General features: G+C 41.9%; 1 protein-coding gene across 6 annotated transcripts in view; it reads right to left on the bottom strand.

Annotated features, from left to right (window-relative positions):
• PLCB4 (phospholipase C beta 4) overlaps positions 1–6258 on the bottom strand; it is a 393005-nt gene extending 386747 nt beyond the window's left edge. For 2 of the 6 annotated variants that reach the window (XM_033094858.1, XM_033094863.1), the window contains exon 1: positions 6132–6243. The gene's annotated coding sequence lies outside the window, so the exon portion shown is untranslated. Of the gene's footprint in view, positions 1–5880; positions 6011–6131 lie in introns of those variants that run through there. The other 4 variants (XM_033094861.1, XM_033094864.1, XM_033094862.1 and 1 more) reach the window with 3 other exon arrangements.
• Between the last annotated feature and the right edge of the window lie 20522 nt (positions 6259–26780).

Raw genomic sequence — 26780 nt, 5'->3', positions numbered from 1 at the left:
CGAGCAAGCATCCCTTATAGTAATTGACTCAGCCTGCTCTGTATGGATAGGTCAATGGCCTTTGTCCCCGTGAAGGAGGAGAATGAGGGGGTAAGCAGTGACACTAGCAGTCATAGAAGGAGAAGGACTAACAGCAGTTGTAGCAACAGCAGTAGTGACACAATACCTAGTGTCATTCATAGCGCAGTGCCGGGCATTTTTTGCCCTATTGGGTTATTCTCATTTTGCGAATGGGGAAACTGAGGCCCAGAGTGGATGCACAGGGTCAGAGAGTGAATACAAAACACAGTCCGGATTCCAGCTAGCATCTGGCCTGATGCCAACACCTGAAGGTCTTAGCAACTTCACACGTCTGAAGGCAAACCTACAGTGCAATTCCCCACTTACCCACCTCGCTACTTCCAAGAGGAAGTGTTTCTTGAGCAGTTGTCCTTTACCTTGAGTGGGTTATGAAGCCCCTTTTGATCTGGTGAATTCTATAGACCTTTCTCAGCCTAATGTTTTAAACGCATAAAATAAACTAAAAAGGAAGGCAATTATATTGAAATATCAAAATAATTTTTAAAACTGGACACACACACATAGTAATATATGTGCTTCTTTTTTAATCCATTAAATGCCAAGATCAGTAGTAACTAATACCTGCCCTAATTGTCATTTGAAAGTAAGTGAAAACAAGGATGTCACTCAGTTGTTTTGTATCAAACAATACAGTGACTGTGTAAATAAAAAAATGTATTACAGTAAAAGACACATTGCCATTAATCCTCCTCAAAATACTCCCCCTCTATTTGAACACACTTATCCCATCGTTCTTGCCACTTTCGGAAGCAGTGCTGGAAGTCCTCTTTCATGAGTGTCTTTAGTTGCACTGTCGTGGCTGCATCAATATCCTGAATCATTTTTATTTTAGGGAAGAGCCTGAAGTCACATGGTGCTAGATACAGTGAATAACGTGGATGAGGACACACCGTAATGTTTTTATTGGATAGAAATTGTCGTATACCAGAAGCGATGTGTGACACAGAACATTGTCATGATGGAGGATGATTTAGGGCACACTTTAAAACACACCTTTTCTCAACCGTAGCTCACACCCGAGTGACTGCACCCAACAAGTTGAAACTCGTCACACACTGTTACTAAGGTTCGATGTGCAGCTTCCCATATGGAAGATCCCTGCCTTTCCATTGGATGACACTCGGCAGCAGCAGTCACCATATTTTGTGATCACAACAGAAAGATTGTGTCACACATCGCTTCTGGTACGGCAATTTCTGTCAAATAAAAACATTACGGTGTGTCCTCAGCCACCTTATTCACTGGATCTGGCACCGTGTGACTTCTGGCTCTTCCCTAAAGTCAAAATGATTCAGGACATTGAGGCAGCCACAACAGCACAACTAAAGACACTCACGAAAGAGGACTTCCAGAACTGCTTCAGAAAGTGGCAAGAACAATAGGATAAGTGTGTTTGAAGCGAGGGGGAGTATTTTGGGGCAGAGGTGGGGAATGGCAATGTGTCTTTTACTGGAATCGATTTTTTTTTAATTTAAATATTCACAGTATTTTTTGATCACACCTTGTATATTCATGGATCCACCAAATTCCATTCTTAGGCCACTACGGGGCGGACCTTAGGATAAGAACTATTCTGAGGGAGACAGTGAGATGTCACGTGTAAATCTACTGGTCTGTGATCTCTTCTCTCTAGATGAGGTACTTACAATTAATTAATTAGAGTCCCTGTCTTCCTCCTGTTCTATGGAAATGTTCTACTTCATTCATGTCAGGGAGCCAAAAACATCCTTTAATTGTTCAGGAGGAAAATAATGCTTTAAGAAGGACAATGTATCCTAAAGCGATGATTCACCTGGGCCAAGGAGGGCTCAGTAGCCAGAGGTGGAATTTCCCAGCCCTCAGCACACCAAAGGATCATGGGAGAAAAGCTGTGAAGGAGACTCCCAATGAAGGGGAGAAGATAACACTATCTGGAGGTCACATGGTATGCGACCTTCTCTTTGAAGGTTTTATAGGTAGTAGGCAAGAGAAGTGTTAAGAGAAAAACTTCTGATTTATGTCCCTTTCAACTATTTTGATTCCACAAAGAAAAGGGGAAAAAAAGTAGATGGAGTTCATGCAGAGAAAATAAAAACTCTGGTGGTCATTCATCCTGTTGAACGTAAGGATCTCCCAGCTGTGATTTGGAAGGTAGGGCATCACTGCTTTCATCTCCTCTATGAACTTGGGTTCCACCTTCAGCATGTGAAAAGAATCCAAAGGCATGAGCTTGCAGCCAGCCTTTTAGAAAGCGGGGTGGGTAAAGAAGTAAAATGGGCCTTGAGAAGAAAACTAACTCGGGTGATTTTTCTTCCCCCCAACAATTCAACTCCTTTTTTATTTTATTTTATTTTTTTATTAGCTTCAGGTGTACAAAGCAACGTAACAGTTAGACATTTATACCCCTCACAAAGTGATAACAGCCCCCCACCCCCACCCAAAGCAGGCTTAATTCCAATAAGAACAATGAAAGCTTCTCACGCATCTACTCAGTAATGCATTACCACCAGGCTTTCCTTCCACCAGGGATGAAGTAAACCCACTTTTGTGTTTGGTTAGCTAAAGCTCACAGCCTCTGAAAGTGCAAAACCTTTATATCATTCTAAGGCATAACAAGACAAATAATATTACCTTGAGGAAGTATTTCTCCTTTAAATATCCCTCTTTATCAAAAGAAAAACTATTTTTTTCATTGCAGGAATGGAAGAAAGACCTACACATGGTTATCTGACTATTACAGGGAAACAGAAAAAATGTAGGATGGACAGCACTGAGAATTAAGTAGTGTCCTGGCAAACACAGTTAACATTTGCACACCAACGGCAAAACCACAGACAGTCCTTGCTGCAGACCATCAGCGAGGAAAAGCTGTATTTATTTCTCCCGGGTAGGTAAGTCTCTTTGACAGACACTAATAAGGCCTACAAGGTCACATTATGAGCTGAAAACTTCAGTCTGGACAAGAAATACCTACTGTGATCATTAAAGCGGTTCCATGAGTCCTTGACCTCGTTCTGCATATGAAACGCAGAAGTTCTTGTTTTACGGGACACACTGTGATAGTTCTTGAGAAACCTGGGTCATCAGTGCTAATAAATATGTTGTTCCATCCTTTACAAATGGTCACAAACAACGATAATTTAGTCACACTCTGCTAAATAATTTTAAGTTTCAAAGAATTATTTTTGCTTTCCAAAAACTATCTGAGTTCACTATTAAGGGCATTTGTGGAGAACATGAGAAATACAACATATTTCTTTCCCATGACTATATTACCTAAGTGCTGTGATCCAAAATGATAAAATCTATTCTCAACAAAAGATTTCAAAATTAAAAAATCAAAAACTCCACAGCTAACTACTAATGTATTTTTTAAATAATCCAGAAAAAGTATTCATCCATTCAGGTATTTGAGTTTGCCAGCTATCTCTGCAAGTTTGGGGATGAAAATGCAGACACAAAATCAAGAAGCTCACTTCATGTCACATCTTTTCACAAATTAGCATAGCAATGCAATCAGTTCAGCAAAAACAACACAGCAGCATGGAGGCTCAATTTCACCTCAATTTTAACTTGGAGGGAGGGTGGGTTAGGGATAAATATTAGGCAAGCACTTAGTCATCATTTCAATTCTTAATAAATCAAACCCCCAAATGGATTTAGTAGTATCCTAGGAAAACACCATGATCGTTGATCATTTGGATTGCCAAATATAAATGTTCCATGTTGCCAAAATCGGCAGTATACATTAATCTAAAAACAGTTGGATATGTTCTTGGAAAAGACAAAATATCGACGCTAACAGCACTGGCTAGGTCTCTACTGGGATGAAATATTTCAAAGAGGTAATACAGATTTGAAAAACAAAAAAATCTGCAAATGCTTTTCAGTAACCCTTAACACTTTTTAAACTTCCGTATTTCACTATCTCATAACTCAAAAACATACCATCTCAAGACTCCAGGACATACAAGTAGTTTAACATCACTCACATTTTCAGGCATGCAAATATAAAACTTGGAAAAGAGTGTTTTAGAACAAAGCTCTTCAGCATGGGTGTGCATTTGTAAAATAAAGGTAGCATTATCCCGACAGATATAAATGTGCACCCAGTGATGAAATGGAGTCATAGAAATTCTGTTTTGACAGTTACTTGTAGAATAGCATTTTCTCCGGTGATTAATTCAGAACCGGGTAATGATATCATCAAAGCTAAATCAAAACTATGTTCAGATGGTTGAGCAACAATATAGTTGGAGAGAAGTGTAATCAGAATTCTAATAAGGGTACCTTTAGGTATGTTACACGATGTTACATGCAAAGTGTTACTGGTTCTGGCAGCAAAAGTCTCATGTACATAAAAATACCAATTAACAAATGCTATTCCATTTAAAAAGTGAACATTTATGAAAACAGGTGTTCTCCCAAGATGGCAATCATTTATTGAACTTCTACAGTTCAAAAGGAAGATGACATAATTGATTAAAACACCAGCTGAAAAATATGTAAGACTGTCCTATGAAAAACACAGCATTCTAGATTACATAACAGAGATAATGGGAGATTAAATCACAAGCCCCTGCCCAGCTAGATTTTTGTTCTTCTGCATGATTCTATAACAGGCTACTGAAGTTTGAAGAGTACATAATATTAAGCTCCCAGTTCAATCACATATTTTTGAAACCAATTGTCTTGAAAAAACTAAAAGGACAAAGTTAAAATTGTATACACACACACTGTTTTTCTTTTCTGAAGGACACAGTTGCTCACACACTTTCTTAACCTCCTTGTAAACTGCCCAGGTAAAGTCATCAGTTTCTTTTCTTGGTCCTGTTTGCTTTATGAATCTGATTTCTCTTTAAGGGGAACACTCAATTCTAATTTATATATTACACAACTGCCTGTGTTTGAATGGCATTATCGCCAACCATACATGATTATTAAAGAGCTATCTCTTCATATTCATAATTTATAGACCACCATGTATCACATTTATGGTGAAAACTGGCGACCTTCCATAAATGTTTTGACCAAAACTAAATTTCAAACACCTGCTTTCGAACAATAGCTAGAATCACTAAAAGAGTTTTAAAAAAAGGAAAAAAAAAAGAGTAGAGGGCCATGTCTCAAATACACGCATATTTATGAAAATATAATGGGCATTTGCATTTTTCTCTTGAAAAATGCTAATTTTATGATTCTAGATAAAGTTGTACTTCGACACACTTGGAAATTGGCGAATTCCATATTTCCATACTTCTATACAGTGCTGCCTACAAAGTCTACAGTCAGAAGTACTGTACTACATGGACAGGGTCTAATTAGTTAAGGGAAGTCAACTTTAAAATTCTGAAATAAAACTATTGGTATTCTTTTAAGAGGGCAGAATACTGCCCCCAACGAGGGCTGGCCTGTCAGTGTTGTTTTAAGTGGAAATGGTCAATCATCTATTATTTCCCCAGAAGAGGTAAGAAGATCCACACGCATACACAATTACATGCGTTGCACGGTGCCAACTATTTCCAACCAAAATAATCATATACACGTCGGGCCGAGCTATTTCTAGCCAGAAGTGAACATCTGGACAGAGTCTGAGGAAACCAAGTAGGCGATGATTACAGGGGAAGAGGGTGGCCAGGGGGACCCTCGCCTCTCGTGCGCACAGGGCGTCTGGCACCCCGCACCTGCACCGGCTCCCCGGCAGGGCATCCGGGTGCGCGCGCGCGCGCGTCCGGGACGCATCCGCCCGGAGCAAACAAGCCCGACGGGCCCGGGCGGGCTGGAGCATCCTCAGGCGGGCCCCGAAATGCGTTCTCCTACCTGTCACTTTGCCTGGATCTGCTGCCGGGGATGCGGCCACGGCCGCCGCCAGGAGCCCCCGAGTGTGCGCGCGCCTGGGTGCGCGCGTGTGTGTGTGTGCGATCTTGTTGGTGGTGCAGCTCACTTACTGCTCGCGGCGCCACCGCCCCCCTCCCCCCATAAAAGCGGCCCGCCTAGCCCCCTCCGGACGCGCCCGGCCCCGCCCTCCTGCCTGCCCCCGCCTCCCCGCCTCCCAGGCGAGCAGTCCTTACCTCCACCGAGGGCGGGGGTCTCCGCGGGCTCGTCCGGGAACCCGCGGGCAGTGCCGGCTCGCTCCGCCTGCTTGCCCGCCTGCCCGCCTGCCGGGCTGGGCGTACCCCGGCCCCCGCCGCCCCTCCGTGACCCGCCGCTTCCCCCCTCCCCAGCCCCCGAATCTCCCTCCTCGTTCTCGCCTCCCGGCTCCAGAGCCCGAGCAGTCGCCTCGCAGCCCCAACCTGCCCAGGCTACGGAGCATGCCCAGTGCGGCGCGCCCGGGCTGGGCTGGGGGTGGGCAAGGGCCGGCTGGCCTCCCGGCTGCCGCGGGCGGGCGGGGCGGGGAAGGGGCGCCGAGCGGAGAGGGGGCGCAGCCCAGCGGCCCCCGCCGACAACCTGGGGCGGGTGGCGGGCCGAGCTGGGCGAAGGTGGGTGGGGCGACTGGGGCAGCTGCCCCGCCGCGCGCTCCTCGGAGGTCGCCCTGGCCGCCCCCCGCGGAGTCAGCGCCGCGGCACGTGCTCCAGGCCTGGGGTTGGGTGCGCTCCGGGTGTCGCCGGGCGCAGGACCCTGGGGGAAGGGACAAGTGGCACCCTCTCCTTGGGAGACCTGCAGCCCCCTCGTCCGCCGTGAGGCGGGGGTGGGAGTAAAGAGTAGAGGGGTGTCAGGACTGGCGAAAACTGGTGCCCCAGAGCCGCTGGCGGGGATAGGGGGAGTGTTTATTTTGTTTGATAAACACGTAAAGCGCTCACAGCGGCACTGTTCTATACGGTTTTTTATTCATGTAATCTTTAAAACAGTTTTCCAAAGCTAGTACTACTGTTAATCTCTCCTTTTTTCTCCCTCCAGACTTAAACTGAGCCAAGGAGAGATTAAGTGGTTCCAAAAAGTATTCCCCAAAGTGCAACCTCAGAGAGGCAAAACCTCCCAGACTTTGGTCCCTGGGATGCTGGGGCCCCGCCCCAGCCAGTTCCCCTGCCCTCGCCCCTCGCCCCTGCTCTCCAATGGTCCCCAAGTGACCCCGGGTCATCTTCACATTCAGATGTTCAGCCTAGCAGCACCCTTTGTAGGGACCCTCCCAATATGCCGCTCCGGGACTCCCCGCTGGGATCCCCCCCGCCACTCCTCCTCCTCCCGGCTGGCGGCCACCAAAACCCGGAGACGTGGCACCTGCGCACTGGGGACTGGGGCCATGCTCACAGCTGAACTGGGCATGCTCAGCCGCCTGGGCAGGTCCGGCTAGCCAGGAGGAAAGAGTGAGCCTGGCCGCTCATGCAATGTGGGGAATGGAGGGTGAATGTGTGCGCAAACAATAGTCCAGGCTTCAAGGGGGCAGACGCAATTGTACATGCAAAAGACTACTTCTCCTTTTACATCCTGGCCTTTCCCGGGCAAGACTAAGAGCAGGGTGATCAAAAGTTTACCAACTGAGTGTCCTTCAGCCTGAGGAGGCTGAAGTCTCACTGACAACTCCCCAACTAAACTGCTCAGCTGCAATTTCAGCTGAGCCCCGAAACAAGCTCCTAAGAGGCTGAGCCTGTCTGCTTATGAGGAAGCCAAGGAAAACAGCTTAGACCAAGTTCCCCTATCAGATTGCAAAGGAAACAAAGGTCCCAGGGAAAAGCTGTGTGGCTGCTCACCGTTCAGGAGGCTTCAAGATGTGATGATGTTGAGTGATGCCAGGGTGTTATGGCAACTCTTCTCAAATCATAATGTGCACACAAATCTTTATCTTGTTAAAGTACATGCAGTTCTTCACTCAGCAGGTCTGGGGTAGGACCTAGGAATCTGCATTTCTAAGCTCCCATGTCATGCTAATGTTGCTGGTCTTCAGATCAGACTTTGAGAAGCAAGAGCTTAGGGCAGTATTTTAAGTCTGTTCTCTATTTATATTTTAAGACAACTCTTAGAAAGGCCAATTTGCTGCAGGTCACACTACCAATAACTAGTGTAGCTAGTTTCAAACCTAGTTCTCCAGGACGTCCTGGGTTCCTCCAGACCCATAGACAGATGAGCTAGAAGCTGGCATCTCTGTGTCTTGACTATTTTTACCAGTGGAATTTAATTGAGTACATAGTACACCCAGACATTTCTGTTAACCTCTCCTGTGTAAAAACCATACCACAACTTAGTGGCCTAAAACAATTAGCTCACGATTCTGTGAATCAGCAATTTGGGCTGGAATCAGCTGAGCAGTTCTGCTTTTTTCTGCTGGTTCCACTCATGCAGTCACAGACATGTGGAACTCGGGGCCTCGTCCAGATGGCTAAGATGACAAGGTGTTCCTATGGTGAACTCATGGTCCCCAGCAACAAGAGAGGGTGAACCCCAATTTAAGATAGCATTTCATACTTCCTGTTGCTGAGGTCCTATTGACCAAAGTAAGCCACATGGCCATGTCCAGATTCAAAGCATGGAAAAATAATAAACTTCACTTGATGAGAGGAGATGCAAAATAGAAAGGTGGTTCTTGGTTTTTTCCCCCAATCTACCACATATACCAATTTCCATGTAACTAGTTTTTCTGCCCTACAGCACACTCAAAATTCTATAGATTAAGCCTATCTTTAATTTTACATATTTGTAAACCAAATCACAGCCTCTTTTATTGTTATTGTTAGGCTTTCAATCTAATATGAGTTTATTAAGGAATTTCGACTCAATGCAGTATAAGCATTAAATAGTCAATTTTTTTTTCAAAATAATAAGTTCAATTAGATTCTGCTAAAGTTCTGTTTTCCTGCATTTAATCACATCTTAGACAGTCATTCATTCATTCAACAAACATTCTTGAGAATTTTTATATGCCAGGCACTATTCTTTGCCCAGGATACTGAGGTAAACAAAAGAGGCAAATCATTGCCCCTACAAAGCTTATATACTATCAGAGGAGACAGACAATGAATAGCTTATTAAAAGTATATGACATTGATTAGTGTTAACTGTGGTAAAAAGGAAAAGTAAAAACTTCCTGGAGGTGCAACATTTAAATGGATTCCTAAATGAAGAGAGAGATGTGGATATGTGGGGAACAGTATTTACAGCAGAGGGAACAGCGACAAGAATGTATTTGGTATGTTCAAGAAACAGAACAGAGGTCAGAGTGGCAGAGCAAGACATAGAGTGGGCGGAATTGGAGTCACGGAGGCAGCAGTGGGCCACCTAAAGGACCTTGAGCTTTAGTGTAAGTGTAATATTAACCCACTGTAGGATGCGATGTTGAGCAAGGTGGGGACATGATCTGATCGATGGTTAAGAGAGCTGGTATTGAGAATGCCTGTAGGACAACAAATGAAAAGATGCTCAACATCACTAATCATCAGAGAAATGGAAATTAAAACCATAATGAGATAGACCCTCACACCTGTCAGAATGGCTATCATCAATAGGTCAACAAACAACAAGTGTCCGTGAGGATGCGGAGAAAAGGGAACCCTCGTACACTGTTGGTGGGATTGTAAATTAGTGCAGCCACTATGGAAAACAGTAGGGAGTTTCCCCCCCAAATTAAAATACAACTACCTTATGACAAAGCAAATCCCACTACTGGGTAATCATCCAAAGAAATCCAAAACACTAATTTGAAAAAATATATGCACCCCTGTGTTCATTACAGGATTATACAATAGCCAAGATATTGAAGGAACCTAAGTGTCCATCAATAGACAAATGGATACAGAAGAGGTATAATGGAATATTACTCAGCCACAAAAAAGAATGAAATCTTGCCTTTTGCAACAACATGAATAGATCTCGAGAGTATTATATTATGTGAAATATGTCAGACAGATAAAGACAAATAAAGTATCATTTCAATTAGATGTGGAATCTAAAGAACAAAATAATCAAAACAGAAACAAGGGGAAGCCAGTTGGCTCAGTGGTTAGAGCACAGTGCTCATAACACCAAGGTCGGTGGTTCGATTCCCACATGGGCTATTGAGAAACAATGGCTTGAGCTTGGAGCTGAACTGCCACTGGGTGGCCAGTTGGCTCAGTGCTTAGCGCGCAGTGCTCATTACACCAAGTTCGCCAATTCAATTCCTACATGGGCCAGTGAGCTAAGCCTCCCACAATTAGATTGAAAATACCAACTAGACATGGAGCTGATGGGTCCTGGAAAAACACCCTGTTTCTCAATATTCCCCAATTTAAAAAAAATGAAAGAAAGACACAAATTCATAGATCCAGAGAACAAATTGATGATTACTAGACTGGAGAGGGATTGGGGAGATGGGTGAAAAAGATGAAAGGGATTAAGTACAAACTGGCAATTATAAAAATAGTCATGGGGATGTGAAGTACAGCATAGGGAATATAGTCAATAATGTTGTAATAACTACACATGATGCCAGATTGGTACTGGACTTATCAGGGTGATCACTTCTTAAGTTATATAAATGTCTAATTACTATGTTGTATACCTGCCACTAATATAATATTGTATGTCAACTATAATTGAAAAATAAATTTTAAAATTATAGAATGCCTGTAGGAGCAAGAATACAAAAAGAGAGCTTTGTGAGGTAAGTAAATGTCTAATCATTATGTTGTTTTGTACACCTGAAACTAATAATAAAAAGGAAAATAAACTGAATAAAAAGAAAATACAGCAATCTTTCCACTTGGATGTATTTTATAATTTTCAGTATTAATACTCAGACTATGTTAAATCTTCCACTTTCAAGCTCTGTTTAAATTTAATCTTTCCCTGTCCCCATTGCAGGCTCCAGCTGGATCCCTTGCTCCTTGAAGTGAAAGGCTTGTGGCACAGAATGTGGCCCTTACACACTTTCTCTCCTGCCCCTGCCCTTCAAGGCTTGTTCCTCCAGCATTATGGGCAAGAATGAGGAAGAAGGAAAAGGACAAGTGTCTCTACCCTTGACCTGTGACCATCGTTGTCATTTCTAAATTCACTGTTTCTGCATCTCTGGGTAAGAGACAAGAGACACTGCAGCAGGTGTCCCCAATGCCCTTGGAGAATTCTTCTAGACCTCCCAAACCCCAACTCTACTCCTTTTATTCCATTCACTACGTGGTTGTCCACCCTAGGACATCTTACTGCTGGAGGTCACTTGCGAGGCAGGCCACCCTATTGGGTGGCATACGCACAAGAAAGATAAGCCCAGCAGCCTTCCAGAGTGTCCACTGGAAGCACAGAGAAAATACAGAAAATTGCCCATCCCAGACAGGCTAAAGGGTTGGTAGATAAATGGAATTGTTTCTGCCATGAGAAGGATAACTAGACCCAATTATGGAGGCTTTCCCTATCTAGACTGTAGGTCCCTGAACCCTCTCTGTGCTTAGCCACAGGCTCTAGTTATCAATTCAGGGCAACATCTTCTATTGGAATGATTCACCACAGCAAGGGCCAAAGCAAACTGTCAATGTAACCAGTTCCTTATTTGATTTTTATAATGCCTTAATTGTTATTGTTGCTTTATCTGAAAGGAGGATAACAACAGTGAAGACCTCTGTTTAGTTCACTAGTCACAACTGTATTCGCAAAAGATCACATTGTATTCTTTTTAGAGAAAGAGCAGTACCTCTCTTGTCCTGATTTAAAATGATAGATTAATCACAGTTTCACCTAGCTCTTTACGTGCTGTCCTTTGTAAATGAAAAGATCATGACTGGTCCATTTGTCTATTTTGCCTTAATTAGGGACATATATCTTTGAAAAGCGAGCAGCGCAAAAACCAGCCTGACATGGGCTGTGTCAGCCCCAGGGTATCTCCTCCTGAACCTTGTGTCTTATTGCACTATGTGCCAAGAACTAAAACAACTTGTTAGAGACACTGAGAACCAAAGAAAACGATAATGAAGAAAATTGCCCAAGGACTGAGTTTATGTAAAATATAATGGCAATCAAAAAAATAAAAAAACCCCATTAAACTTCTGTTAAATCAATTGTTGACTGGAGTATAAAATGAGAATAGAAAGAAAAGTACAATAGAGAATTTAATTCCATTCCAAACAACTTGGTTTAGGAATAGAATTTTCTATGTGTGAGCCAAACTTAGGTTATGATTAGACGGCAGAGATTCAAACACGCTGTGTGATGATAGGACGACAATGAAGACGATGACAATGACTGAGGTATGTGTATAACATGTACAATAAAGGAGGAAAATCTCAAGCGAGGAATTTGCACTTATATAAACACCTACGTGATCACCACCTGGCTCAAGATATAAAACATTTTCAGCACTACAGTTTCCTTATCTTTCCAATCAATACCCCCCCACAAATACACACACATACACACACACACACACACACTCACACCACCACCACTGCCACCATCACCACCACCACCACCACCACCATCACCACCAGCACCAGCACCACCAGCACCACCAGCACCACCACCACCACCAGCACCACCACCATCACCACCAGCACCACCACCACCACCATCACCACCACCATCACCACCACCATCATCACCACCAGCACCACCACCACCAGCACCACCACCACCACCATCACCACCACCATCACCACCACCATCATCACCACCACCATCACCACCAGCACCACCACCACCAGCACCACCAGCACCACCAGCACCACCACCACCACCAGCACCACCACCATCACCACCAGCACCACCACCACCACCATCACCACCACCATCACCACCACCATCATCACCACCACCACCACCACCACCACCACCAGCACCACCACCACCACCATCACCACCACCATCACCACCACCATCATCACCACCACCATCACCACCAGCACCACCAGCACCACCACCACCACCACCAGCACCACCACCACCACCACCACCACCAGCACCATCACCACCACCACCACCACCACCATCATCACCACCACCATCATCACCACCAGCACCACTAGCACCGCCACCACCACCACCAGCACCACCAGCACCACCAGCACCACCACCACCACCAGCACCACCACCATCACCACCAGCACCACCACCACCAGCACCACGAGCACCACCAGCACCACCAGCACCACCACCACCAGCACCATCACCACCACCAGCACCATCACCACCAGCACCACTATTCTAATACCATAGAATTGCTTTCCTGTTTTTGAACTTTTTATAAATGGAATTATGCAGAATGTACTTTTCTTGTGTCTGGCTTTCTTTTGCTCATCATTATCTCTGTAAGGTTCATCTGCATTGCAGTTTGTATCATTAGTTTATTCCTTTTTATTGGTGGGTAGTATATCATTGTATGAACATACCAAATTATATTTAACCAATCTCTCATGATGGTAAAATTTTTTCTGGGGGTTTAATATAGTGCACTTGAAGGTCCTTGAAAGCCGGTCCCGTCTTCCCATACCACTTCTTGGAATATTCCCTATTACTAGTTCAATGTAGTGTACTATGCACTTAAGTTCATACTTGTGTTAATGGGTTGTTCCGTGAAAATAAAGGTTATTCTGTGCCATGGTAAAGTGAATTGCTAAATGTCTTAAGCAAAATGCACAACTAAAATTATGACATACTTCAGGATAAAAAATAAAGTTTTTTTCCCCAAAGAAGTCAAAGGACAATTAAGTAATTTTTCCTGATGCCAAAATACTTGTAATCATTTCATTAAAGTGTGAGGAACAAGTGTTGTTAGATTTAAATCACAAAGCCTCAAAGCTGGATATCAGCATTTAACCTATGGTTTATGATTTACAAATGAGTGCACTGTTCCTACTTACCTGATGTTTATGACAGGATTACATAAAATGAAATGAGAGCATATGGAAACTATACACACTACTTAATGAGGCTGCTAAAGTGCTGGCCTAATTGCATGGTTTTATGTTTCTCTCCATTCTTTAAATGTGAACAAATCAGTTTTGTAAATATAAAGATTCGTTCCTACCATCTCTGCTATGCTGTAACAAGATTAGAAAAGTACATTAGCTTACAATATAAATATGAATTGCACAGTCAACAAGACTCAATGTTCTTTTCTTTCCTTCACTGACTCCATGTGGTTGGAATCACAACAAACGTACAACCTGGTTAAATTTATTGTTCCTCTGTGTCTCAGGAAGCCCAAATTTTTCACATATACACACAAAGATAAATTTCTATGACCTTCCTTTTTCAGTCATTTTTGCCATTGTGATTCGTGCTGGCCAAGATAAAAATAATGGATTTTTACAATTGCCCACCAAGAAGTGACTTAAAGGATCATGATCCAATCACTCCAACAAACTGAGGAACATTTTAAGTCTCAGAGAGGCTGCGTGACTTGCTCAGGTTATCTGCCCAGCTGATGACATACTGAGACACCACCTTCCATTTCAGAAGTTGTAGGCATATCAGTTTAACAAAATTGAGTCACAGAACAAAGAAGACAAGATTCTTTAAATATTGACAGCACTCTGTAATGCCTAGAGTTTACCTCTGGATGGAAAACTTTTTTCTCCTTGTATATTATAGATGTTTCCTCAAAGACATTTCCTTTTCTACACTTTCTAAAACGAGCTGACAAATGTGCTAGCACTTAATCAATGAGAAAACTGGGTTTCTGGCACCCACATGACCTTCTGATATTGGAGAGTCCTATCTCGGACTTGTGCAGAGCTGCCACCTGTGATAGGACAGGGATGCCCAGCCAGTGCAGTAAGTGGCTACTGAGATGTGCCCTTTGCCAAGCTTTCACCTGGCACTGGGCTATATCTGCCCCAAAGAAAGAGTACTTTTTTTCTAATTTGCACAGTCATCGCATAGGCTTGACACTATGGAACAGATGCAGCCACCAGAATTCCCTCACATATACGATAAATACTCTGTTAATTATAGCAGACTTGCAGACAAAATATTAAGAGCAAAGGATCCGTGTGATGTTTAGGCTTCCTCACCCCTTTAAATAAATAATGTCAATGCAACTGGAAATGAGTGTGTCCATCTTGGCTGGTTCACACAAGTCTTGATTCTATCTCAACTTCATGGCAATGGCAGAGGTACTACAGAGAGCAAGTGCCAATGCACAAGTTCATTTCACACCTCTGCTTGTGTCATGTCTGCTAACATCTCAGTGGCCCAAGGAAGTCACTAGGTTGGGCTCAGTGTCTAGAGACCGGGCAGGTGACCTGCCCATTGGGGGAGGGTGCTGCAAAGGGAGTGGTAAGTAAATCAGGTCGTCATTACCATCTACCACACTACTTTATTTGATTTCACTTTCTTGAGGGCAAGGATCATTTCTTATTTAACTTGTAATCCCCAGGGCTCGACACAGTGCTTGGAACACAGTGAGATAGTAATAAATGTTTGCTGAACTAAAAATGAACGGCCCTGCAATCCAATGAGTAGCTGGAAACAGAACTAGTGAGTCATATTTTGACTTCTTCCGCAGCCTCACGGTACACCTCAAGCAGTCGTAAAGTGGTATTGATTGACTCCATTTTATAAATAACTCTTAAATCATTCTTCCCATTCAAGACTCAAATTTTCTAACCCCTCCAGGAGGAATTAAGCCTCTTGTGTTTCCCCAAAGAACCTTGTATATTTCTATTTTATAACACTTGCCTCATTGTTTTAGAGTTATCTGTTTGTCTGTTTCACCTTAAAGGAGTGTGAAACTCTGGAGGGCAAAATCAGGATTCTAACTCATTTTTTTTCTTGCAAAAGAAAGAGAAACACATATATTAAAATAGGTAATACACACACAAAATACAATTCAAAAGGTGCAAAAAGATATACAGTGAAAAGTCAGGACTGCTTCCCATCCCCAAACATTCAAGTACCAAGAAGAAATCATTATACTCTTGTGCCTTATTTATCTTTACCATACCACCTTATAAATGTATATTCTTTCTTCTTCTTACACACTCTTCGGCTTTTTAAGTTTCATCTGTTTTGGAAAGGATATCTATACATCTAGAGCAGCCACAATCTTGTAATAGTTTCATATCATTCCATTGTATGGATGTGCCATAATTTATTATATCTATAGGATTAATTACTACTCCTTATTATAAGAAATAAGGAAAGTCTATTTCTACTTCCTTCCCACTCCTCTTCCTCTTCTTCACCATTCAAAAATTTAATTGCTTACATTATTTTTCTTAGTGTTTATGTTTATAGCTTTAAATAGTATATCTTCACTCCTACTACCTGCTTCATTTGGTTTATAATAATATAATAAAGGATATTAGCTTTAAAGTTATAGTATACTAATACTACGTTCCACTTTTTCTCCTCTTTCCTTTCCTGAATGTTATTTATTCCTATATTTTCATGGTTTAATTGATATTTGATTTAGTTCTAGTCTTACAATTACATGGATTTATTGGTAGTCTATTTGCTCAATTTTCTCCATTTGTAAGTTGGTTTGCTGATATTTGGCCTCTAACAATTTCTTTTTAAAGGGATTATGGGACCCATATACTCTAATAATTATGTGTCAAGATGTCTATCTGTTCACCTTATTATTTCAATGATTATTTGACTTTGTACAAAATTCTTTGTTTACCTTTTCTTTCTTTGAGGACTTTACAGGCCTTGCTCCTAGGATCTAATGTTGCAGTGAAATCTGAGGCCAGCATGATGTTTTCCCCCTGACAGGTGATTAATTTTTATACCCAGATTCCCAAAGGATTTGTTCTTCATCTTTGAAGTAAAATAATTTTACTAGAATATTTTTGCATCAGTGATAATATTTAATGGTGAGATATAGCATGCCTTTTCAAGTTTTTCATTCAAAGTTATAATGTCTGCAACATTTTCTTGGATTATATCTTTAAATATTTTATGTTCTATTATTTCAGTTCTCTGTTTTCAAGATAAGTTGTATATGCATTAGATTGACTTGTTTGGTCTTCTGTTTCATTTTCTTTTTACTCCTTAATACTTTGTTTTTCACATTTAATTTTGCTCACTTTTCTTGATCCCATCTTCCATGTCTGCTACTGTGTAATTCAGCAAGATCTTTTTCTCTTTGTGCTTCTCATTTTTGCCTTCATTTTCGAGATATTATTGTTCTCTTCCGTTCTTTTCTTTATCTATGCTAACTTATCTCGTTGTTGTGTCCCATGACATCTTCTCTGAAGTTTTTATAAAATAGATTTGCATTTCTCTCTTTTCAGCCCACAAAAAGGCATCATCAGGGCTACTCTCAAGGTAGGGTCTTTCTACCCTGTTGCTCTGAGAGACCACTTCCTACAAATATGCTCTGTATGTGTGAATCCTCATCAGCTCTGATTCTCTGGTAACAAATATGGTCCAGGGAAACTCTCACTATCAGCTGATAATCCTCCTTCCTGTTTTTGCTCAAAACAAAGCCACATGTAAATTATATCTCAACCGAAAAAAAATACACCACACCCCACCCCCAAAGGGTGGGCCATCTACTTTGGAGAATTGATCTACTGCTATGGGGTGTCTTCTCAGCATTTTCTGTTTCCCTATTTGATCTTCATTGAATGTGACAGCTCTTAGTTACATACTTGTTACGAGCTTTCTCATTTTCTTTTGTTTTAGGAAGATTTGTAAGTGGAAAGGGACACAGCATTTTCTTTACTAGGAAATTTAAAGTAGGAGAAGAATAGCAATACTTTCCATCTTCTAACTAATTTTTCTTTTAATTTCCAAGATCCAGTGTGGTATGTACCACTTAATAAACATTTGCTAAAAGAAAAAGAAGGAAGGGAAGATTATTAGTTTTCTATTGCTATTGCAAAAAACTACTTGTAAACTCAGTGGCTTAAAACAACATAAATTTATTACTTCATAGTGTTGTAGGTAGGAGTCCAAAATGAATCTCACTGGGCTAAAATCAAGAAACTAGCAGGGCTGCATCCCCCTCTGGAGCCTCTAGGGGAGAACCTGTTCCCTAGCCTATTCCACTTTCTTAAAGTCCTACCACATTCCTTGGCTTATGGCCCCCTTTCTCTGTCTTCAAAACCAACTACAGAGGCTGAATCACTTTTCACATGCCATCATGCTGACCTCCTTCTCTTCCTCTCCTTTCTACTTTTAAGAAAATCTGTGATTACATTGAGCCCATTTAGATAATCTAGGATAATCTCCCATATCTCAAAGTCCTTAATTTAATCACACTTACAAAGTCCCTTTGCCATATAAGGAAATATATTAATAGATTCTGTGGATTAAGATGTGGACATCTTGGTGGGTTGAGGGGCATTTATCTGTTTTCCACAGAGGGAGAAGGGGAATGAAGGAAAAAGTAAGTTACCTGTTCTTATGCAAACTTAATTCTATAATAGTGAAGTTATATTTGACATTAATAAGGGCTTTACAGTTTCATAGTGCTCAAGCACTTGGCCTATCTGTGAGATAAATGAAAATCTTATGCCTTACAGAGTGAGGTTGAAAATGATATTGTGGACAATTTAAACAGATATCTTGATTAATCCTGTTTTCAGGAAGGAAGAATAAAATATATGATTTAAAACACATAATTTGAAGAGTCTTAAAACATTTTCTAAATGTACTGTTTGCCAATGTGGTGAATAGTATAAGAGGTCAAATATAAATATAAAACTAAGTATAAATATAAAGTAGTACAATATAGTTTTTTTTTTTTAAGGAAAGATTTTATTTTTATTTTATTTTTAATTTTTTTACTTATTTTTAAATTTTATTGGGGAATATTGGGGAACAGTGTGTTTCTCCAGGGCCCATCAGTTCCAAGTTGTTGTCCTTCAATCTAGTTGGGGAGGGTGCAGCCCAGCTCCAAGTCCAGCCGCCGTTTATAATCTTTAATTGCAGGGGGCACAGCCCACCATCCATGCAGGAATTGAACTGGCAACCCTGCTGTTGAGAGCTCACGCTCTAACCAACTGGGCCATCCGGCCGCCCCTCTAGCAGCTCAGCAGCAGCTCATTGTTTTCAGTCTAGTTGTGGAGGGCGCAGCTCACTGGCCCTGGTGGGAATCGAACCAGCGACCCTGCTGTTCAGAGCTCGCACTCTAACCAACTGAGCCACCCGGCTGCCCGTGTACAATATAGTTTAAATTAAATATGAAATATAAATTTAAATATATCAAATAGAAAGGCAGATAGATAGAAACACCAAACCTTGAGAACAAATGAGGAATTATTTCAAATTTGTGATGATGAAAAGAGGTATTTTTAAACTTAAACTTAGCTTTTGAAATCTGAATTTACCATGGGAAATAAAATGAAACACAGGGAAGTTTTGATACAGACAGACTGTACAAAAAATATTAAGTTAACACAAGTGACATTCAGAAATTATGCAAATGAAAACATCTAGAATCTAGTGGTAAAATGTATTTAAAAGAGTAAAACTGCATACAACTTGAATTAACTTTCTGATACCTTTAAGAAATAAATAAATTCATTATTTTAAAACAGAGAATGAAGACTAGTTCTGGGAATCACCATGTAGATTACTGAGAATTCCAACGCAAACCATTTATTTGAAATTGCTCACAGCATGTGGAAAAGATTTTATTTTTGTTTATTACTTGAAATCTCAAAAGCTTCTACGCTGCTTTTTAAGGTGGCCCCATCACTCCCAGGCCAACAATGCAGACACAGAAGCTTGGGATAGATAGAATCGATTATTCACTGCTTCTTACTATTTTTAATATCACGCTGATTTTTTCCCCAAGGAAACATGACTCTAGTTTCATCTGTTTAATGGCCTGAATAGCTTTGGATACATTTTCTTTTTGCCTACTTTAATGTCATTTCCATGAGAGCAGAGCAACACTTTTTCAGTGAGCCGGCCCCAACTGGTTATGGGCATTAGGATAGGTTGAGTCAGGCTTTGGGCTAAGTTTAGAAAAATAAGAATAAATAGAAGTAGAAATGAGTTAAGTAGAATTAAATGTAGGTAGAGATGAGGGACACGCTAGTGCCATAATGGAATTTCCAGCTGTAGTTTTGGTGAATTTGTAGGTAATGACTATCAAGGTGGCTTCTCTCACTCCAGTTTCTCCACATTTTTGTTGATATCAGAAAAAAATACCGGTTCGTTATTGATACCCAGACTGATGTTGAACTCTGTGGGAGCTGTACTTCTGAACATGCCTCAATAAGATTTTATCCGCAAGAAACTTTCTTTACACGTAACTTTGCTTGCTGTATTTTTTCCTCTTGCAATCTGCTGTAGAAGATTAGGGTGTCTTTTTTTCCAGTTATACAAGTTTTCCCTCCAATGAACCACAGTGTAAGCTCCATGGGAACCTCAGGCAAGGCAGTCTCCTAGAATTCCTGGCCCACAGAGTGTTTACTTCCACCCCATTCTGTTAAGTGTCTCTCCAAGGAGTACCCTCTCCCTGCTCCCTGCCCTTTCACATTCTTCCAGGTCTTTCTTTCTTCTTTCATGTAGCCAAAGGATGCTGGCTGGGTGATTCTAAAGATAGATTCACCTGGGCCTCTTTCTAGCTAGGTGACCTAAACTTCAGTTTATTCATCTGTAAAAGGGAGATAATGAAATTACCTTATTCATCAGATTGGTTTAAAAATTAAATGAGATAAAGTATTGCATTAGGCAAGGTTCTTCAGAGAAACAGAATCCAAAGGAAATGTGCATATACATACATACATATATATATATATATATATACATAGTCTGACAATTAAGTTTGCGAACTCATCCTAGAAAAAAGTGCTACTTACCTCATTGCTGAATATCACTATCGTCACCTTCGAAGTACTCCCCTTTGGGAAGTTATGCACCGATGCCAGTGCCTAGTCCACCCTTCAAAGCAATTTTGGAACTCTTCCTGGAATGGCCATCATAGCTGTCGTTTTGTTACCCTTGATGTCCTGAGTGTCATCAAAATGTCTTCTTTTCAATATTTCCTTTATCTTCGGGTAAAGAAAGAAGTTATTGGAGGCCAGATCGGGTGAGTAGGGAGGGTCTTCCAATACAGTTAATTTGTTTACTGGCTAAAAACTCCCTCACAGGCAGTGCCGTGTGAGCTGGTGCATTGTCGTGATGCAAGAGCCATGAATTGATGGCAAAAAGTTCAGGTCTTTTCATGTAACTTTTTCCTGCAGTTTTTCAGCACTTCCAAACAGTAAACCTGGTTACTATTTGTCTAGTTGGTACAACTTCATAATGAATAATCCCTCTGATATCAAAAAAGGTTAACAACATTCTTTTGACTCTTGCTTTGGACTGATGGAACTCTTTTGGTCGTGGAGAATAGGCTGACTTCCATTGTGCACTTTGACGCTTTGTTTCAGGGTCGTATTGATACACCTATGTTTCATCACCATTGATAACATGGCCCAAAACATCGTCTTGCCTCTCCAAAAGGTCTTGGCAACTTCAACTCTCCTTCGTTTTTGTTCATCAGTGAGCTCCTTCAGGACCATTTTTGCACACACCTTTCTCATGCCAAGATTTTCAGTTAAGATTTTCCTGTTTCTCTACCGATGTTTACTTGGCCTTCTAGGCTTCTCATAGTCAGCTGACAATTTTGACGCAGAATTCGACAAATTTTTGCAATGTTTTCGTCAGTTCTGCTTGTTACTGGCTGCCCTGACCTCTCTTCTGCAGTGATGCGTTATTTCCCGTCAAAAAAAGTTTGATCCATTTGTACATTGTCGTTTTCTTCACACCATTATCCTTATAAACTTTGACTAACATGTCCCTGATTTCACTTCTACTCTTGTCACGTTTAACCAGAAAATGAAGGTTTGTTCGCTGCTCTAATTCAAGCTCAGACATTTTTGCGAAGGCACACAAGAACACGCAACAAAAATGAATGCCACTTAGCAAGACACTCCCACATGTCAACACGAACACAGTGTGAGACACTGATATGACAAGGCTGTGAAACCTTCCTGAGCTGTTCGTACAGTGCTGCCAATGTAAGTGTATGATGGCAAGTTTGCAAACTTAATTGTCAGGCCTCATACATATTTATATATACATATGTAAATATACATAAATACATAAATATATATTTATATACATTATATTCTTATGTGCATATATTTATACAGCGGGTGCCAAAAATATATACTATACATATTTTAAGAAAGGAAAACACTGTATTAAAATTACACTGATGGTAACCACTTTGAGCACCTCTTGTAATTGCAAAAGTCAAACATGACTTGTATTCATCTTTTGTTATCGGTATTGAGTATTACAATTTTAATACAGTTGTTTCCTTTCTTAAAATGTGTATACATTTTTTTGGCACCCTCTGTATATACATATGTAAAATATATATACACATATTTATATATATTTATATATACATATATAAACATATATACATATATACTCATATATATACATATACATATATATATACATATAATATATACATATAAATATTTATTATAACTAATTGACTAATATGATTATAGACACGAAGATGTCCCAAGATCTGCAGTCAGTAAGCTGGAGACCCAGCAAAGCCAATGTGCAGTTCTAGTCAGAGTTCAAAAGCCTAAGAAACAGGAGAGCTGATGGGATAAGCTCCAGTCTCAAAGCTAGCAGCCTTGAGATTCAAGCTGATGTCTTCGTCTAAGTCCGAAGGCCAGAATAGACCAATGGACCAATGTTCCAGCTCATGCAGTCAAGCAGTAGTTCTCTCTTACTCAATCTTTTTGTTTGATTCAGGTCTTCAACTGATCGTATTAGGCCCACCCATATTAGGGTGAGCAATCTGCTTTACTCAGTCTACTGATTCAAATGTTAACTTCATCCAGAAACATCCTCACAGACACACCCAGAATGATGTTTGGACAAATGTCTGAGCACTGCATGGCCAATCACAAATGCTTAGCTCAATATCTGACACCTAGACAGACTGAAGAGGAAAAAAATAAGAAATCATTGGCATCTTCAGTTGTTGAATTAGTAAGAACGATGCCTTTACCCTTCCTATCTGTGAGAGAAAGGAAAGAGGTTCTTGTCCCAAATCAAGCCAAGGAAAGGAAGGTGCTCGAGGGAAAACCATTCCTAAAGATTTGGGTTTGCCTAACAGAAGAGATTATTGTCATCTTATTGCACATCTGGTTGGGCATCAGCTGAAACACAAACCTGTAGGCTCACTTTGTGCTATTACAGCGAAGTGGAGCTTGGGGAGGAAGTTCTTGGGAGAGCTTGAGATGTAGCCCCAAAGTTCAAAAGACTGAATGAACATTAAGTGTAATGTCTACTTCTCACAGTGAGATACGTAACAATGACAAGAACTAGGGTCGGCTGTGGGGGAGCCAGGTGTAGCACAAAGGTAAGAAGATGGAGGCACTCTTCACCGTGTCCCAGTTCTCTGAGACTCTAGAGTCCACAAAGAAAGGCCTCAGCAATACGCATGACTCCGCATGAATAAGCATCAAGGACAGAAAAGGAAGCAAACCAAATGGCCACTTCAAGCATTGCAATGCCCAACTGAGTGAAGTGGCAAGGAAAAAGGGAGACTTGGCTTCTGCTCTCCAAGGGGTCCTCAGTGAAGCAGAGGCAGAAGGATGCTAAACATTACCCCAAGAAACAATGCACCACCATCCTGGTGGAGATCACCTCAGTGTAGGCCGTCAGCAGTATAGTCTTCCTGGCACACGTCCCAAGACAAATAGACATCCAGGGACGGATTCCATTTCTCCTGTTTCCTCATCCACCCTATCAAATGAACGAGTTGGAACCTAGAAGGAGAGGAAGGAAACATTCCCCCCCGTAAAACTACTTATTTTCTTTCCTCCACTTCAGGGTTCTAGAGTGGGAGGAGAAATAAAAACACTGACCATGCTGCTTCTGTCCCTCTAATTCTCCCAGTCTGGAACTGAGAAGATACTCTTTAAACTAGGTTTAAATTAAATCCAACTTAAATTTAGCTTTGAATTGGACCAGTCTGAATTCTTTTTAAATAATGAAGTATAATAAGATATCACTAGTGATGATTAATTTTGAATTCTCTCCTTCTGGGCAAACAAAAAAACTACATTTCTCATCCCTTTAGGAGTTCCATGCAGAACTGTGTTTTAATTCCGGGCAATGGACTATGAGTAGAAGTGACAAGTGTCATTTCTGGTCAGAGAAAGTCAAAGTCCTTTGAGACCCCCAGTGTTTTCTTCCTCTGCTGTGGACCCCTGAAAGATACATATTAAACAGTTGTAAAATGTAAGTGGATCTCTGAATCACCTCCTAGAAGGGTGATGCCCTGGAGTTCTGCTGGCCAGCTGCAGATTTTTCGTGAGGAAGAAATAAACCTTTATTGGAGTCACTGGGATTCCGGGTTAATTTATAACCACAGGATAACTTAACCTATTGTGACTAATGTAAAAATTGAAACTGGAAGTCGGGTGCAACCATAATAATAATGTAACATATTTGGTAGAGGCTTATCAGTCAAGTGGTTCGGCAACAAGGTAACATATATCAGAGTCTGGAAAGACAGTGATGTATGTATGCAAGAGCAAACTATTTGTTAAAATCATTGCCAGATGTAGCTTTGGGGTATATTAGATTTCTATTATTACTGTAACAAATTACTTAAAATTTAGATGAAAACAACACAAATTTATTATATCAAAGTTCTGTAGGTCAGAAGTCCTACATACATCTCACCAGGCTGTAATTAAGGTGAAAGCAGATGGCACTTCTTTCTGGAGACTCCAGGAGAGAATCCATTTCCTTGTTCAGTTGGGCTGTTGGTAGGATCCAGTTCCTTGCAGTTGTAGGATTGAGGTTTACATTTTCTTTCTGGCTGTGAACTAAGAGTTGTTCCTAGCATCTAGAGGTTCCCATATTCCTTGACTTCTGGCTCCCTTCCTCCATTAGCAAACCCAACAAGGACAGGTGTGGGGACAGAGTCCCAGAGAGCAGTTTCCAGGCTCTTGACCTCATGTGGAAAGGTGCTGGCTCGGGTAGTAGATGGCCGTCAGCTGTGATCAGATGGCCGTCAGCTGTAACCAGTTAGCCATTGGCCACTCATCGTATAACTGCCGTAGCTATAGGAGGGGGTGGGGTGGTTGGCAGAGAAGCGGACAGAGAATTGCAGCTAGGAAGTGGGGTTAGCAAGCGGATTGTGGATTGCGGATCATGTTGATCCTACTTCCTGTGTCTCCCCTGGCTGCCAGCGAGACTGGGGTGCAGGAAGACCCCCTCATTGGGGTACTGGCAGATGTTTGCTTTTGTGTCTCAACCAGCAGCCATCGAGAATACAGTGGTATGAACACCCATCCATGGCTCCATTGTTGTTCCTTTTTGGCCTCACCATATCCTGTGTTCTTGTGTGGGGAGCAGGAACTGAAGCCCTACATTACACCGTTGGATAAAATGACTCAAAGCAAAGATATTAATAAAAATAAGTGGGTAGCCTTCTTACTGAAACCCTATGCCTTCAATATAGGCCCTATGAAGTTGAAGAGGAGACATGATACTGGATTAGTTAAGTGAAAGAGGCTTAGGATCTGTCATGCGGGAGACCCTGCTCGCTGCGCCATTTGTCATGCGAGGCGGCCTGCGGGGTCTCTGGTCCCGCTCCCCACATAAGAACGCAGGATATGGCCAGGCCAAAAAGGAACACCCACGAAGCCATAAATAGGGGAGTCGTACCACTATCGTCTCACTGGTGGCACTATAGTCTCACTGGAGGCTAGAGTCACACGATCTGCAACCTGTTGTCCGCTTCTCTGCCTGCCAACCAACCGACTCCCCAACCAGCGTAGCCGTTGCAGTTATCTCAGTGGCTAATTGGCTAACTGGTTACAGCTGATTGTCAACTAGCCACAGCTGACGGCCATCTACTACCCGAGCCAGCACCTTTCCACGTGAGGCCGAGAGCCTAGAAACTGCTCTCTGAACTGCTCTATGGGACTCTTTCCCTCAGGATCACAATCAAGAAAGACCTTGATTGGGGTCAGTGGTCACACAGAACTGCTTGCAGGCAAATACTAGATCAGAAGCCCGCTAGGTTTCTGAGAGACACGTGTTGCCAAGAAAACAGGTCTTTGAATATGTAGGGACGGAGTCCCAGAGAGCAGTTTCCAGGCTCTTGACCTCATGTGGAAAGGTGCTGGCTCAGGTCATAGATGGCCATCAGCTGTGATCAGATGGCCGTCAACTGTAATTAATTGACCATCAGCTATAACCAGTTAGCCATTAGCCAGTAATGTAACTGCCATGGCTACGTTAGCAAGCGCAGATTGCAGCTAGCAAGGGGTTAACAAGCATGGATGGTGGATTGTGGTTAGCAAGTGCGCTTAGCAAGCGGATTACATTGCAGCTCATGTTGATCCTACTTCCTGTGTCTCCCCCGGCCGACAGCGAGACTGGGGTGCAGGAAGACCCCTTGTTGGGGGTGCTGGCGGATGTTTGCTTTTGTGTCTCAACCAGCTGCCATCGAGAATATAGTGGTATGACTCCCTATCTATGCCTCCATTGTTGTTCCTTTTTAGCCTCACCATACACTGTGTCCACTGCCGAGAGCAGGAGCGGGACCAGAGACCCTGCATGACAGACTGTTTCAGATACAAAGTAACCACTGTGCCCCTAACGGGAGTTTTTCCCAAATGCCAATCTGAAGTGTGGCTGCAAAGGATGATGGAATAGGAAGCAGCTCTGGAGGTCAGAGCCCACAGCCACAGATCCCACGGACAGGTTGCTGACCAAGGAACATTCTCTGTACAAGGCAGGGCTGGCACAAGGGTGACTCAAATGAGGCACTTGCTTCTGGCACCAAATTTAGAGGGCTGCCAAAAAACTCAGTAATCAGG

Source organism: Rhinolophus ferrumequinum, chromosome 23 (assembly GCF_004115265.2).
Source record: "Rhinolophus ferrumequinum isolate MPI-CBG mRhiFer1 chromosome 23, mRhiFer1_v1.p, whole genome shotgun sequence".
In the NCBI taxonomy this organism is placed as follows: domain Eukaryota; kingdom Metazoa; phylum Chordata; class Mammalia; order Chiroptera; family Rhinolophidae; genus Rhinolophus; species Rhinolophus ferrumequinum.
The sequence above is the reverse complement of the archived record's forward strand: the minus strand, read 5'-3'. Positions and strand labels throughout refer to the sequence as shown.